Source organism: Geotrypetes seraphini, chromosome 3 (genome assembly GCF_902459505.1).
Source record: "Geotrypetes seraphini chromosome 3, aGeoSer1.1, whole genome shotgun sequence".
NCBI classification, from domain to species: Eukaryota; Metazoa; Chordata; class Amphibia; order Gymnophiona; family Dermophiidae; genus Geotrypetes; species Geotrypetes seraphini.
This window is the reverse complement of record NC_047086.1, coordinates 228,515,383-228,531,440: the sequence shown is the minus strand read 5'-3', so window position 1 is coordinate 228,531,440 and position 16,058 is coordinate 228,515,383. Positions and strand designations below refer to the sequence as shown.

General features: G+C 46.9%; 1 protein-coding gene across 1 annotated transcript in view; it reads left to right on the top strand.

Moving 5' to 3' along the window:
* The first annotated feature begins 429 nt into the window (after positions 1–429).
* The window catches only part of STAT2 (signal transducer and activator of transcription 2), a 162,609-nt gene continuing 146,980 nt past the window's right edge, over positions 430–16,058 (top strand). Inside the window, exon 1 of the mRNA XM_033939517.1 lies at positions 430–673. The gene's annotated coding sequence lies outside the window, so the exon portion shown is untranslated. The remainder of the gene's footprint in view (positions 674–16,058) is intronic.

The following is a 16,058-nucleotide window of genomic DNA, read 5'->3' as shown; positions in this document are numbered from 1 at the left end:
ATCCTTAGAGAAACACCAAAGCAAATATTTTATATGGCTTTTTCATTAAACAATTACCCAGAACTGTCTAGATTTATATATCTAAGCCTACAATAAATGAAAAGATTCACTTTTTGTGAAAGCAGAATAGTTCCCAAAAGTTGCATTAGTTGAAAAATAGGGACAAGCTTCCAGGAAGTCAAACAGATAGGTAAAGAAAATTGTCTGCATAATTATTTTGTATGGTTATTGCTCTCGTGGGGGGAGTGATTTGAGGAGGTTGCTTTAAGGCTCTGTTTCCCACGCAATTTCTCGGAAATCAGCAGCAGCCGCAGAACTGCAGAAAGCCGCGGGCGTTCTCTTCTTCACGTCCCGCCCCAGTTTTCCTCCTGACAAATAGCAAGCGCTTCTGTCGTCGACCAGGAGGCGGGACCTAGAAACGGAGGTCGATAGGCAGACTGGGGCGGCCAATGATGACCACGCATCTTTGTTTATTCGCCACGGGAAGGGGGAAAGCAGCCGGGTGGTTGAAGGCCGGTTGCTCAATAGCAGAGTTAATAGTGCTCTGGTTGGGTGTTGGAGAGTGATAGCGAGCCGGAGCGTTCTTCTCCTCCTCTGTCGTTTCCAAGAAACCCCCCCCCTCCCTTATCACCTCTGGTATCACCCAGCCGGCACAAATAAAGGAGAGAACAAGGTAAGAGCTCCGCGCGAGACTCCCGGGGTCAAGCCCTTCTTTCGTTTGTTGCAGCTCCGGATTTATTATTTCCGTTTGGAGGAAAGCTTTCGTCTCATTGGTTTTTATTTTTTTAATGAAAAAAAACCCAAACCAACCAAAAAGCACCACCACCTAACTCCTAATATCTGAACTTCAAAACACAGGACATTTACGCTGATTTTTACAAAGCCGCGAGTGGTAAAAGGGGGCCTTAGTTTCTAGACGTGGATACATGGTTTCCTTTTATCCTTCTATTGACTATCTTCATGTTTGCACACCTAGGTGGTAGTTTGTTCTGAGCAAGAAAGGGGAATTTATGTTATTGAAAAGTTGGCACGTATCTGTTTATAGTAAACGTTGCAATTATTTATTATCTCTTTTTATGCGGCATCCACTGTGCCGAGACTGGATCTACATTTCGTTTTCTAAATCTCTTGAATCTATGATTGGACTCCTTGCCATAGTACAAGGGAATTATTTTCCTAGAGTGGTAAAACAAAAACAGTACTGTGGAAACGATGTACTTGATATAAAAATTTTTTAATTGCAGCGATTCTTCACAAGTTGAAAGCTAATCTAAGCGATGCAGTCGGAATAAAGTCAGTACGTATAACACACAGCAAAATGCATGGCTTGGATTAGCTTTCAATTTGTGAAGGATCACTGCAATTAAAATTTTTATATCAAATACATCGTTTTTGTTTCCCTTTGGTGGTGTCCTGTGAAATTTGTTGTTACTTTTTGTTGTTTTGAATCTTTTTCTTCCTAGAATGATGCCTTTTTATTTATTTATTTTTAATTCTTTATTAATTTTAAAAACCAACACAAAGTGCAATAGAATATACATCCAGTTGGTACAATAGACAGCATGTACCTGTATATCTTTTTTTTTTAATTCTTTATTCATTTTCAAACTTAAACAGTGTTATACAGGAGTACATTACAAAATATCTTAAAGACAACACTTACAACTTTCAATAAATACCATAAAAATTATTTTCACCACTCCCCCCTTGTTTCAATGTAATCAAACAATATTGCATCCATCTTTTACAACAAACCCAATACACTTTCTTCCCCCCTTCCCCCACCCCTTCTTGGATATGTAAGGAATGAACAAAAGTATAGGGAAGTATCATTCAATTATTAATAAAATTAGTTAACGGACCCCCATGTCAATTAAAATAATTTATTGTTACCCCTTTGATCAGAAAACATTCTCTCGAACCTATAACTCAAACATAACGTGTGCCACCAAAAAGTAAAATTTATAGACGATCATAGTTTTTCCACTCCGAGCTTCCAATATCATGTTGATTTTACCCCATATAGACTTCCAAAAATTAAGTACCGAGGGACAATAGAACAACAGATGATCCAGTGTCCCTATTTCCAGCATCTATTAGATTTTGAACTATCTAACTTTTGCAAATGAACTGGGGTCCAGAAAATTCTATACAACAGAAAAAACCAAATTTGTCTCATACATGCTGACGCTGTACATCTCATCCTCCAAGTCCAAATCCGTGGCCATTGAGTAGCAGAAATTTGCTGCTTTATCTCAATGCTCCAAATGTCTTTTAAGCTTGTTTTTGGTTTATTATTCAAATATGCAGATATTAATTTATACCACTTGGCAGCCTGATGCCCTAGCAAATCTGTCTGGAAGCATAGGCCCGGCAAGCTATACTGATTTTTTTAAGTTGCGCCAATCAGGGAACCCTTTCTGAATGGCCTGTTTCAACTGCAACCATTTATAAGCTTGAGACTTTGAAATGCCAAATGATTATTGCAGTTGTAATAAATTTAGCATTTTCCCATTGGAGCTCACATCATGCAAAGTACATATGCCTGCCTGCAACCAATGCTTCCAGAGGATCTTAGACGCGCCGATTTGTATCTTGGAGTTTAACCATATAGATTGACATGTGGATTGTTGTATTGGATTAGTGGTTAAATTGTTAATAAATTTTAAGGTATGCAGTGTTCTCCCCAGGGCCTTTTAGCCGGGCGCACCGCCTGGCGAACCGCCCGGCGAATCCTGCTGCCGCTGATGCTCCTTCCTGGGCTGACTCTCCGCAGAAAATTTTGTATGACGCCTGCCTTTTTTTTTTTTTTGCCAGCATGCTTTTACTTTCTTTGGGCCTTCCTCATTGCTGGGTCCTGCCTACTTTCTGTTTCCACGAAGGCAGCAAGGAAGGCCCAAAGCAAGTAAAAGCAGTAAGTGTGTAAGCTTCCCTCCTTGGCTCTAACGTGTGCATGCCGGCTTCCCTTCTCTTCCCTCCCCCCCACGGGACGCAACTTCCGGTTTCGGATAGAAGAGAAGGGAAGCTGGCACGCACACAATAGAGCCCCGGAGGGAAGCTTACAACTTGCCTAACGACTCTACCGATGGGTTTGTGAGCTGGGAGGGATGGGAAGAAAAATGCTGCTGCTACACCGAATAGGGGAGGGGAGGGGGAAGAGAAATATTCTGCTGCTGCACCCAATTTTTTGGGGGGGAGGGAGAAGAGAAAAGCTGCTGCTGCGCCTAATTGGGGAGGAGGGAGGGGAGAAGGAAGACCAGGGAAGGGAGAGGAGAGGCAAGAGACGCCAAGACCATGGGAGGGAGGGAAAGGAAAGGAGCTTCCAGACCATGGAGGGGGGGGGAGAGAGATGTCAGCGCATATGGGGGGAGGGGGAGGAGGGAGATGCCAGGGCATGGGGGGAGAGAAGGGTAGGAGATAAGAGATGCCAGACCTTGGGGTGGAGTGGGAAGGAAGGAAGGAAGGAAAGGAGAAGAGAGATGCCAGAGCATAGGGGAGGGGGTGAAGCTGAAATTAATCATGTACAAAGGAGAGAAAGGGCACTGGATATACAGTTTTTATTGAAGGGACATAGAAAGAGGGAATATGTCATATGGAACAGAGAGCGGGCAGACAGTGGATGCAAGGGGCAGAGAGAGGGTGGACAGTAGATGGAAGGGGTAGAGAAAGAGATAGGGCAGAGGCTGGGTGGAAGGGGCAAAGAGAGGACAGATGTTGCATGGAAGGGAGCGAGGACAAATGCAGAATAGAAAGAAGAGAGCGAAGAGAAGATGATTAAAACAGAAACGACAAAAGGTAGAAAAAAAATTTATTGTAACTGTATTAATTAAAGTTTATAAATAGGAAATTGAAATAAGGCAGTGTTTTTTGGGACTAAACACCTTTCCTCAGGTCAGGACAGGATACCATAACAGCAGGGGTGCCCAAATGGTTGATCGCAATCGACCAGTAGATCGCAAAGGCAATGTGAATCGATTGCGCTGCCTTTGCAATCTTTTTCTTCCTGCCTCCCCGAGCCAGGCCAGGCGCGTACAAGTACCAGACTCACAAGACTTCACCTCCGACGTCAATTGTGACGTCAGAGAGGTAGTTCTGGGCCAGCCAATCGCTGCCTGGCTGCCTGGAACTTCCTCTCCGACATTAGAATTGATGTCAGAGGTGAAGTCTTGTGAGTCCGGCGCTTGTACGTGCCTGGCCTAGCTCAGGGAAGCAGCAGGGAGAAATCGGTGTGGTGGCTTAGGGGGTAGGGAAAGAATCGGGGAAATGGAGAAATCGGCACAATGGCTTGGGGGGGCAGGGGGAGAGAGAGAAAGGCAGAAATAAAGAGGGGGCATGGGGAAAGAGAAACAGGCAGTCAGGGGGGAGAGAGAAAGAAAGAGAAACAGAAAGAAGAGGGAAGTGGCAGAAAGAAAAAAATATTGGATTTACAGTCGGAAGAAGGAAGTGCAACCAGAGACTCATGAAATCACCAGACAAAAAGGTAGGAAAAATGATTTTATTTTCAATTTAGTGATCAAAATGTGTCCATTTTGAGAATTTATATCTGTTGTCTATAGCCCCCTTTTACTAAACTGCAATAGCGGTTTTTAGCGCAGGGAGCCTATGAGCATCGAGAGCAGCGCAGGGCATTCAGCGCATCTCCCTGTGCTAAAAACCGCTATTATGGTTTAGTAAAAAGGGAGGGAGTATATTTGCCTACTTTTGTATAGGTGTTCCTGAGGTGACATTGCATAAAGTCATCTGCCTTGACCTGTTTGAAAACCCGCAGAATATAAATGATGAACATTTTCTCTTCGTACAGTGTGCTTTGTGTTTTTAAAAAAATTTTATTGTTGGTAGATCATTTTGACTTGGTCATTTTAAAGTAGCTCGCAAGCCCAAAAAGTGTGGGCACCCCTGCTGTAGAGCCATTTCTTGTATGACTGGATGAGCTATATTTATCTTTTTTTTTATTTTTTACTTGTTTAAATTCATGCTGAAATAAATGGCTAGATTGAACCGAATGACTGCATTTAAACCTCTATACCATTTGAAAGAGGGCAAATATCTAATTATTCCCTTCTAGCATTGGATGCTTCTTAAATTTAGTAAAAATATTATGGCACAAGTGTCAAACCTTAAAAAAGGAAGTCATATTGAGCATTGGAAAATAATAACTAATAAAAATAGTACACATTTAGGGCTCCTTTTACTAAGTTGCAAAAATGGTTTTAGCATGTGCTTAGCGCGCTTAGAATTACCACATGCGCTTGACACTAATGCCAGCGTTGAGCTGACGTTAGTTTTCCCGCGTAGCGCGGGAGTTTGCGTGTGCTGAAAATGTTAGCGCACCTTAGTAAAAGAGGGGGTTAATTTTCCCCACTACCAAATTTCCCCATTCCGCCCCACCCGGCTGGAAAACATATCTGGGGAGAACACTGGTATGTATTCGAGGTGGCACAAAGAATACTAAGGTCCTTGTATATTCTAGGTCAGGAGTGACCGCACTGTTTTGGCTTGCGAGCTACTTTTAAAATGACCAAGTCAAAAAGATCTATCAACAATAAAATTTAAAAAAACACAAAGCACACTGTATGCAGCGAAAATGAAGGCTTGATGATACCTATAAAACTTTGGAAAATTTACCCCCCCCCAACTTCTTTTTGCCTTTTTATTTTCATTAGCTTCTAGATCCTAAGCTATATACTAAAACTTGGAGGTCCTTTGTTAATAAGTTACACCAGTGGTTCCCAAACCCTGTCCTGGGGGATCCCCAGCCAGTCGGGTTTTCAAGATATCCCTAATGAATATGCATGAGAGAGATTTGCATATAATGGAAGCGACAGGTATGCAAATCTCTCTCATGCATATTCATTAGGGATATCTTGAAAACCCAACTGGCTGGGGGTCCCCCAGGACAGGGTTTGGGAACCACTGAGTTACACCATATCCTGTACGTTGATTATATATACATGGCAGTTTGAAAAGTTCAGTAAAGAAAAAAGTTAAATATTTTTTACATGGACATAAATAACCCAGTTCAGCAACAAAAATTCATTCGCCAACAAATGAGTCTTGAGCAGTTGCCTAAATCAGTGTTTTTCAACCTTTTCACACCCATGGGCCGGCAGAAATAAAAGAATTATTCTGTGGACCGGCATCGGTCCATGGACCAGCGGTTGAAGAACACTGGGCTAAGTCGTGGGCCAGACCCCACCCATCTCTACCCAATCTCCACCCCAGACCCCGCCCCCATAATAGTACTAATTGTAACACTATTTTTTCCATTTATTTTTCACAGATACATAATATAATCTTATTAACAACACATAATGGTTAATCACAAAATTAAACTACACAAAGCACACTGACAGTAGATGTAAATTCTCAAAACTGACATAATTCAATCACTAAATTCAAAAATAAAATCATTCCCCCTTACCTTTGTTGTCTCCCTCCCTCCATGCTGTGCCTTACCTTCTGGCCTGCTCCTGCCTGGCCGTTTTATCCCGCCCCTGGTGTTATCTTCAGGCCCACAAAGCTGTGGGCATTCCACGCCTCATCTGGAAGCCAAGGCTTCCAGTCCAGGCGCAGGACGCGCGCAGGAACAACTGCTTTGTGCAGTGAATCAGTGAGGAAGAGGGAGCTGGCTCGAAGATAACGCCGCATCGATCGCACCGTGGACAGGCGGTTGAAGAACACTGTTTTGGGCCTGATGCGTGTGCTGGCCCTGTGGACTGGCAGGAAATTTCTGTGGACCGGCACCAGTCCACAGACCGGTGGTTGAAGAATACTGGCCTAAATTGTTCAATATTCCTACATAAACATGCTTGTCCTGGTAATAAATGCTACAATCTGGCCCCACTAATTGAAAAAAGATGCCTGACTTGTTGACACAATATGCTGAGCCCCCCCCCCCCAAAAAAAAAAAAATGTTGACAAAATTAGTAATTTGGATCACTTTTTATTAATTTAAATATTAATGAATTTGTTTGTAAAAATCTGAAAACTGATAATAATAATAATAATAACTTTATTTTTGTATACCACCATACCCCGAAGAGTTCTAGGCGGTTCACATCAATTAAATAGAGTTACAAGTGGTTCACATCAATTAAGTAGAGTTACAAGTGGTTCACATCAATTAAAACAGAGTAAACAGCGGTTCAAGACCAACTTGATCATAGTTGCCAGGGGGGGAAGGGGGAGTTGGTGAGGGGGGGAGGTTTATTTAGTTAGGACGGGGCATTAAGGATCCTGGTCTTGGAAGAGGTGGGTTTTGAGCATTTTTCTGAAGCCGAGGTAGTTGGGGGCCTTGAGGGCCATTTGGGTTAGCCATGGGTTTAGCTTGGCAGCTTGGAAGGCGAAGGTTTTGTCAAGGAATTTTTTAGAGTATCATAATTTTAGGGAGGGGTAGACAAAGAGTTGAATTCATCGGGTGTTCTTGATGATGTGGTTCAGGAGGAAGTGAGGGATGATGTAGCTTGGGGATAAACCAAACACTGTTTTATAGCAAAAGCAGGCGAATTTGAATAGGACTCTGGATTCCAGTGGTAGCCAGTGGAGTTTGTGGTAGAAAGGGGAGACGTGTTCCCATTTTTTCAGGCCGAATATGAGGCGGACCGCGGTGTTTTGGATCATTTTGAGTCTCCTGATGGTTTTTTTTGTGGAGCTCAAGTAGATAGGCCTGAAGACAAAATTTATTCTAAAAATATTACCTAAATTCATTACATATGAAGCCATTTTAAAAGTACAGATGTAAATTCCCCCTCTTGAACGTTTACCCCCTTGCCCCACCCTTTACAAAGCCATAGCGTGTTTTTATTCCAGGAAAAGCAGGCAGCATATTCTCTACATGTGGGTGACGTCATCCATGGAGCCCCGTCATGGACAGCGTTTCAAGCAAACTTGATTGAAGATCTCAAGTTTGCTAGTACTAACCACGCATGCGTGCCTTCCTGCTCCACTAGAGGGAGCATCCCCTCCTCGTGGTCCTCAGTTCTTAGTTCTCCGCGGAGCCAGAAAGCCCTGTCTCTCTTCTCTGTGTTCTCTAAGTGCCTTTCTAGCACCGTGGCTTCTTTATTTTTATCGGGAGTCGCTGTGCGGTTTGTTCCTTATCATCTTTCCATGATTGTGAAATTTTTTGTTTTTCCTTCGGTGACTGGGGGCTCCCGGTTCGCTGTGGTCGCTTGGCCTCGCACGGTCGCAGCCATCTTTTTGCCTTATGTCCCGGCCTCTCACCGGGTTTAAAAAGTGTTCCCAGTGCAGTCGGGTTATTTCTATTACAGACCCGCACCGCTGGTGTATTCTCTGTCTTGGAGCTGATCACCCGACGGACTCCTGTCCGCGCTGTGCTACTCTCCAACCTCGGGTCTGGCCCACGACTTAGCACAGTGTTCTTCAAATGCTGGTCCATGGACCGATGCTGGTCCACAAAATAATTATTTTATTTCTGCCGGTTCATAGGTGTAAAAGGTTGAAGAACACTGGTCTATACAGTATATTTGGCTTTGAGAGAGTTCATGTTGCTGTTACTGAGATGAAACTAGAATCAGACTTTTTTGCATGGTAAGGTTGTTTTTTTTTTTGGTTTTTTTTTAATGGGGAAGTGAAAGCCTGTTGATGCTTTATTCCTTACATCAATCTATTTGAGCATTCTAAAAGGTTCTATCCCTCCTTTATATAAAGGCAGTTTTTATTGGTGTCACCCTCTGTTACTACTTGCTCCATAGAAAGATGCTTTAAGTCAGTGGTTCCCAACCCTGTCCTGAAGGACCACCAGGCTAGTCGGGTTTTCAGGATAGCCCTAATGAATATGCATGAGAGAGATCTGCATATAATGGAGGTGTCGGGCATGCAAATCTGCTCCACGCATATTCATTAGGGCTAGACTGAAAACCCAACTGGCCTAGTGGTCCTCCAGGACAGGGTTGGGAACCATTGCTTTAAATAATAGAAAAAAATGCTGTGACTTTTCCCCCATCCCAGAGAAATTCCTCCCAATGCCCATGAGCGGGAAAAGTCACAAAAATATATTTTATTATTGTTTAAAGTTTTCATATTAACAGCACTCATTTTCTGGTGGTGGTGCTACTATATTCATATAATTTTGATTGACAACTCCACAGCCTTTGATGCTGTTTAACTGATTCAAAACTATATAAACTTGTAGCTTTCAATATATAATTCTGTGCCTAATTTATCTAGCACACTTTCCCCCTCATTTACTAAAGCATTAGCATGCTAAATCAGCTAGGACCCCTTTTTTATGAGCAGAGTAACATCTGTGCACGCCTCTTCGCCCCATTTTTGTTTTGGGGGGCTTTTGTTAATAAATTAGTTTCTTTGTTACTAATAAGTCAAATACACCTGTGCTTGCTTGGCCTTAAACTTGTTCCTTTATACTGCAGGGTGACTATGTTTATATCCCTATGCAAATAACTCTACTGGAAATGAAAACAACTAGACATAATTCTGTTCTTTTATTTCACTGTTCCTACCAATTCACTTTTGAAGCTATCGGAATTGGATTGGAACCCTGTTGCCTGCAGTTTAAAAAATGAATCAAGATCTGGTTGTTCCAACAAGCCCATGGCACTAAGGGTGGGGGTGGCGGGAATCATCAAGCAGCAGTAGAGCTTAATATGCCTTTAACATGTTAAGAGAATTGGCATTCTAAATTCTAAAGCCCAATTTATACTTGAGGTTTTAGGGCTAGATGCACAAAACACGGTCATTAAGACTGTGTGGGTCGCTGTTGGCCTTTTTTTTTTTTTCTTTAATGACTCTGGAACAGCGATTGAAGTTTCAAGAATAATTTGCATACAAATTATTTGCACAGGGGTCCCGAGGTCCCCTTCAATTAGTCATTCTGAGAGCAACTGACACATGCCCAGAGCCGGTTTCCCTCCCCCCGATGAACCGGAATGGAGGCGGGAGGGATGCCCGCTCCCTCCTACCACCGGATGCTCCCCCTCTGCACCAGGACCCCCTTTCCCTTCGGTGGGTCTTTAGGTGTCTGAGCCAATCAGGATCTTAGGCCCCTCCCCATGCATCACATAATGCACCGGGAAGGGGAAGGCCTGCCATTATGGAGTGGCGGGCCTCAGAGCAGGAGGGACCGGTCATCCCTCCTGCTGTCAACTTCTGAGACGGGTATGGAGGAGGTGTGAGGGCAGCATCTGGTGGCAGGAGGGAGTGGGCATCCTTTCTGCTGGTTTTGACTGCTGCGGGGGATTTTGAGGTGGCTGGAGGGATTGGGCATCCCTCCTGCCTCCATTCCAGGTTGTCGGAGAGGACTGTCATTGGTGAGGGGGAGGCGTGGGACAGCATTTTTATTTTTAATAGGGCAAATATTGTGCCAAACAGGCAGACCTGTTGGTAACAGTTACTGACAGACCTGTCAGGTTTTTTTCAGATCAGTAAGAATGATCACTATTTTTTATGTCTTGTTAGAGCAGGGGTGGGCAATTCTGGTCCTCAAGGGCCGGAATCCAGTCAGGTTTTGAGGATTTCCCCAATGAATATACATGAGATCTATGTGCATGCACTGCTTTCAATGCATATTCATTGAGGAAATTCTGAAAACCCCCATTATTTTGGGAAACAACTAAAGTAGTTCTTCGGGGGGACATCATTGCTTATCTTTTGTCATGTCGCAAACGGATAATGAATGGCATCCTATGGTTAGAAAAACACTATGTAACCCTGAAAGCCCGGTATCTTAGGCAACCCTCACCTGTACTGCAGGAGGAGCTTCAATCAGTTCAGGTTGCGCTTAATGCGTTGTTACATGAGCATACTAAGAAATTCTTTTTTTTTTTTGTTTTTTTTACTGTAAATTTAAATCCTATCGATATGGGAATAGGACAGGAAAAATCCTGGTCGCTTTAACAAAAAATTGGCAGGATGACAGATATATAGCTAAGATTAAGGGGGGAGGGGCGGGGGGGGAGAGGGGCGATGCCTACTCGATGAGGCCCCACGACATTGCGAAGCCTTTTATCAGCATTTTTCAACATTTTACTCTACCCCGGGTCCTTATCAAGGTCCAGATATTATCCCAGGACAAGCAGGCAGGTATTCTCACTAGTGGGTGATGTCATCCGACAGAGCCCCGATACGGACGTCTCACAAGCATGTCTTGCTTGAAGAAATTCAGAAGTTTCGAGATGCCTGCACCGCGCATGCGCCAGTGCCTTCCCGCCCGATGGCCGGGCGTGTCTCCTCAGTTCTTTTTCTTCCGCGGAGCTGAGAAGTTTACTTCAATTCTGCGCCTATTTAATCTGTTTTTTGCCTTCTATTTTGCTGCGGGTTGGGTTCTTTTGGCTCTCCCGTGCATTTATTTCTTTCTTTGATTTCTTTAAAAAAAAAAAAAAAATTTTTTTCTTCCGACACCGGGTCGGCCGCGTGGCTTGGGCCCCACGCCTTCGACCTTGCAGCGGAGCTTTTCCGGCCTATGTCCCGGCCGATCACCGGTTTTAAAAAGTGCAGCAAGTGCCAGCGCGCGATTTCGCTCACGGACCCACATCGACGCTGCCTACAGTGTCTGGGTCCGGATCACTTTCCGAAATCGTGCCGGCCTTGCTCCACTCTGACGGCGCGAGCGTTTAAGCGCCGCTGCCTGCTGTGGGAGTCCTTGTTCAAGATGGAAGCTTCGTTGGATCCTTCAGCTTCGACATCCACTGGTGCTTCGACTCCGTCGGCGAAACCATCTGCCTCCCCGGCTGCTTCGGGCCTTCTGAAACCGGCCTCGTTCACACCGGTTTCGGCCTCAGCGCCGGTGCCTTCCTCCATCTCCTCGGAACAGGTATCGGCCCCTACAGTTCCACCGGTGGTGCTTAAAGTGCCGAAGGCTGGCAAGCAGAAGCACGCAGCACCGAAAGAGCGCGGAGACCGTGCGGAAGGGCCCCCTTTTGGTGCGGATCCCTCCATATCGGCTTCGTTGAGGTCCCTTCTGGAGGCTCAGTTTGTGGAACTCATGTCCACCATGGGACCCCGGCTGATTGCCTCGATCCAGGGTGACCTCCCAGTTCCGACTCCGAGGGGCGGGCCGCCCCCTCCTCCTCCGCCGCGCCGCTCGACCTCGTTGCTCGGCGAGGAGGAGCGGCGGGCAGTGTCCGGCTCCTTGAGGCGGTCCTCGGGTAGTGCAATGCCTCCCTTGGAACCGATTCCCTCGAGAAAGGCCTCCCTTAGTGATATGCCTCCTTTGGAGCCTATTCCCTCGAGGAAAGCTTCACTTAGCGACTTACCTCCCTTGGAACCTATTACCCCGCCCCATGACACAGTGTGGCGTCCACCTTCGAGGCCTTCCAGTCCTGGGCATATCAGGAAGCAGGACGAGTTCTTCCGAACCCCCTGTCAAGCCTGGGCGGCTTCTGGGGAGGCGCCGACTCTTCCGCCTCTCCGATCGATGGCCTCGAGTCCTATCTGCTCCTTGGAGGCTTCTGGGGACCAGTACTCTCACAGGAGGGCTCGATCCCCTTCCAGGCATCGAGAGGGGCATCGATCCAGACACTCTTCGAGGCATTCCTCTCGGCACTCGACCGTCTCGCCTCAAAAGAAATTGCCTCGGATGGGATATTCTGCTTCGGCTGGGTCTCCTCCTCCGGGCCCGGAGTTCGAGGACCCCGAGGTGTTTTACTCGCCCTGTTGCTCACAGGCTTCTGTGGAGCCCGAAGCCTCGACTTCTTCTAGTCCTTCTCGGAGACCGGCGTTGGCAGACCAACTGTCCTTTTCCTCGTTTCTCAGACAGATGGCGGATGACATGGACATTACCCTCGATGCTGGGTCTCGATACTCCAAGGAGTACCTCGATACCATGCACTTGCCTCGTCCTCCGGCCGAGTCCTTACGCCTGCCTCTACACAAGCTCCTCGACCAGACCTTCATTAGGTGCTTTGAGTCTCCTTACTCTATCCCTGCGGTCCCTGGAAAATTAGATGCTCGGTACCGCACGGTGCATCATAAGGGCTTCGAGGGACCTCAGCTTTCTCATCAGTCCCTCCTAGTCAAATCCTCGCTCAAGCAGTCTCATCCTGGCCAGGTGTATGCTTCGGTGCCTCCAGGCCGCGATGGCAGGACCATGGATAAGTTTGGACGACGCATCTATCAGAATTCTATGATGGCGTCCCGAGTCCTGAATTATAATTTCCACTTTGCCACCTACTTGGAATTTTTTTACCTGTGCTTTGAAAATTCACGCCCTACATCGAGTCCCAGGCTCAGTTTGAGTTTGAGGAGGTGGTTGCTTCGCTGTCCCAGCTTCGTCTTCAGTTGATGCAATCTGCCTATGATGCTTTCGAGCTCTCGGCCCGAGCAGCAGCCTGCTCTGTGGCGATGCGCCGTTTGGCCTGGTTGAGGACCATTGACATGGACCCGAATCTTCAGGACTGCCTGGCAAACGTCCCATGTGCTGGGGCGGATCTTTTTGACGAATCCATCGAGACGGTCACGAAGAAATTGTCTGATCATGAAAAGTCCTTCCAGTCCATTCTTAGGCCGAAGCCTAAGCCTCAGCAGTCTCGACCCTCTCGACCGCCATTGATCTATCAGCGGCGTTATCAGCCGAGGCAAGCTCCTGCGAAGCGGCAGCCTCCTCAGAAGGCTCAGCAAAAGTCTCAGCCGTCTGCTGTCCCTAAGGCTCCTCAGCCTTTTTGACTGTCTCGTCGAGGGCATAACCAGCCTCGTTCTGCCTCCCCCTGTTTTTCCCATCGGAGGGCGTCTCCATCATTTTTATCATCGCTGGGAGGCCATAACCACCGACCTCTGGGTCCTTACTATCATCAGGGAAGGATACTCTCTTCATTTCCATCGGGTCCCTCCGGACCACCCTCCAAGAGAGTATCCTTCCAACTTGACCCAGACCGCCCTTCTTCTTCGGGAAGCCCAGGCTTTGCTCCGGCTCCGGGCCGTCGAGCCGGTCCCTGTGGACCAACACAACCAGGGGTTTTACTCCCGGTACTTCCTTGTTCCGAAGAAGATGGGCGACCTGTGACCCATTTTGGACCTCAGGGTCCTCAACAAATTCCTAGTAAAGGAGAGGTTTTGCATGCTGACCCTCGCCTCTCTCTACCCCCTCCTCGAGCAGAACGACTGGTTATGCTCTCTGGATCTCAAGGAGGCCTACACTCACATTCCCATTCATCCGGCCTCTCGCAAATTCCTCAGATTTCGGGTGGGACATCTGCATCTGCAGTATCGAGTGCTTCCATTCGGCCTGTCTTCGTCTCCCAGAGTCTTCACGAAGTGTCTGGTAGTGGTGGCCGCTGCACTCCGGAACCAGGGTCTTCAGGTATTTCCCTACCTCGACGACTGGCTCATCAAGGCTCCCTCGGCATCGGGGGTCATCTCGGGGACCCTGTCCACGATTCTGTTCCTGCAGAGTTTGGGATTCGAGATCAACTTTCCCAAATCTCATCTACAGCCTACACAGTCGCTCCCCTTCATCGGGGCGGTCCTGGATACCATACGTCTCAGAGCATTCCTTCCTCCTCAGCGCATGGATGCTCTTCTTCATCTCTGCCAGTCTGTGTCTTCTCAGCAGTCCATCTCAGCGAGACACATGATGGTCCTCCTGGGCCACATGGCCTCTACAGTTCATGTGACACCGTTAGCCAGACTCCATCTCAGAATTCCTCAGTGGACCCTGGCATCTCAGTGGACTCAGGTGTCAGATCCGTTGACTCGACACATCATCGTCACTCCTGCTCTTCGGCAGTCTCTACTTTGGTGGATGACCTCTTCGAATCTATCCAGAGGTTTGCTGTTTCACTCTCCTCCCCACCAGAAGGTCCTCACAACCTATTCCTCGACCTATGCCTGGGGAGGGCATCTGGATGAGCTTTGCACTCAGGGATTCTGGAACAGTGCGGACCGACTCCATCAAATCAATCTTCTGGAGCTCAGAGCCATCTTCAATGCTCTTCAGGCATTTCAACATCTGCTTCACGACATGGTGGTCCTGATTCGCACAGACAATCAGGTGGCCATGTATTATGTCAACAAACAGGGGGGCACGGGCTCGGCCTCCCTCTGCCAGGAAGCTCTCAGAGTCTGGGATTGGGCGGTTCGCCACAACGCCTTCCTCAAAGCTGTCTACATTCAGGGGAAGGACAATGTCTTGGCGGACAACTTGAGTCGTCTACTCCAGCCTCATGAATGGACGCTCCATTCCACACCCCTTCATCATTTTTTCAATGGGGGGTGCCTCAGATAGACCTCTTTGCGGCTCCCCACAATTTCAAGCTGCCTCAATTTTGCTCCAGGATCTACACTCCTCATCGCCTCGAGGCAGATGCTTTTCTGCTGGATTGGGGGAATCGCTTTCTGTATGCGTTTCCTCCATTTCCTCTCATACAAAAGACTCTGGTCAAGCTGAGGTCCAACCGCGCCACCATGATTCTGATTGCTCCTCGGTGGCCCCGACAAACTTGGTTCTCCCTTCTACTTCAACTCAGCAGCAGGGAGCCGTTTCTCCTTCCGGTGTTTCCTTCACTGCTTACTCAGCATCAGGGATCGCTACTTCATTCCAACCTGCAGTCTCTCCACCTGACAGCTTGGTTCCTCTCAACGTAACTCCTCACCAGTTTTCCCAGGCGGTGAGGGATGTGTTGGAGGCTTCCAGGAAGCCTGCTACTCATCAATGCTACTCCCAAAAATGGACTAGATTTACGTCATGGTGTATTTCCAATTCTAAGGAGCCTCAGCAAGCCTCCCTATCCTCTGTGTTGGACTATCTTCTACACTTGTCTCAGTCTGGTCTCAAGTCGACCTCTATACGAGTCCACCTGAGCGCTATTGCGGCTTTCCATCAGCCTCTGCAAGGGAAACCTCTCTCTGCTCATCCTGTGGTTTCCAGATTTATGAAAGGACTTTTTCATGTCAATCCTCCTCTCAAACCGCCTCCAGTGGTTTGGGATCTCAATGTCGTCCTTTCTCAGCTTATGAAACCTCCTTTTGAACCTCTGAGAAAGGCTCCACTTAAGTTTCTCACTTGGAAAGTGGTTTTTCTGGTGGCCCTCACATCTGCTCGCAGGGTCAGTGAGCTTCAGGCCTTGGTGGCGGACCCACCTTTCACA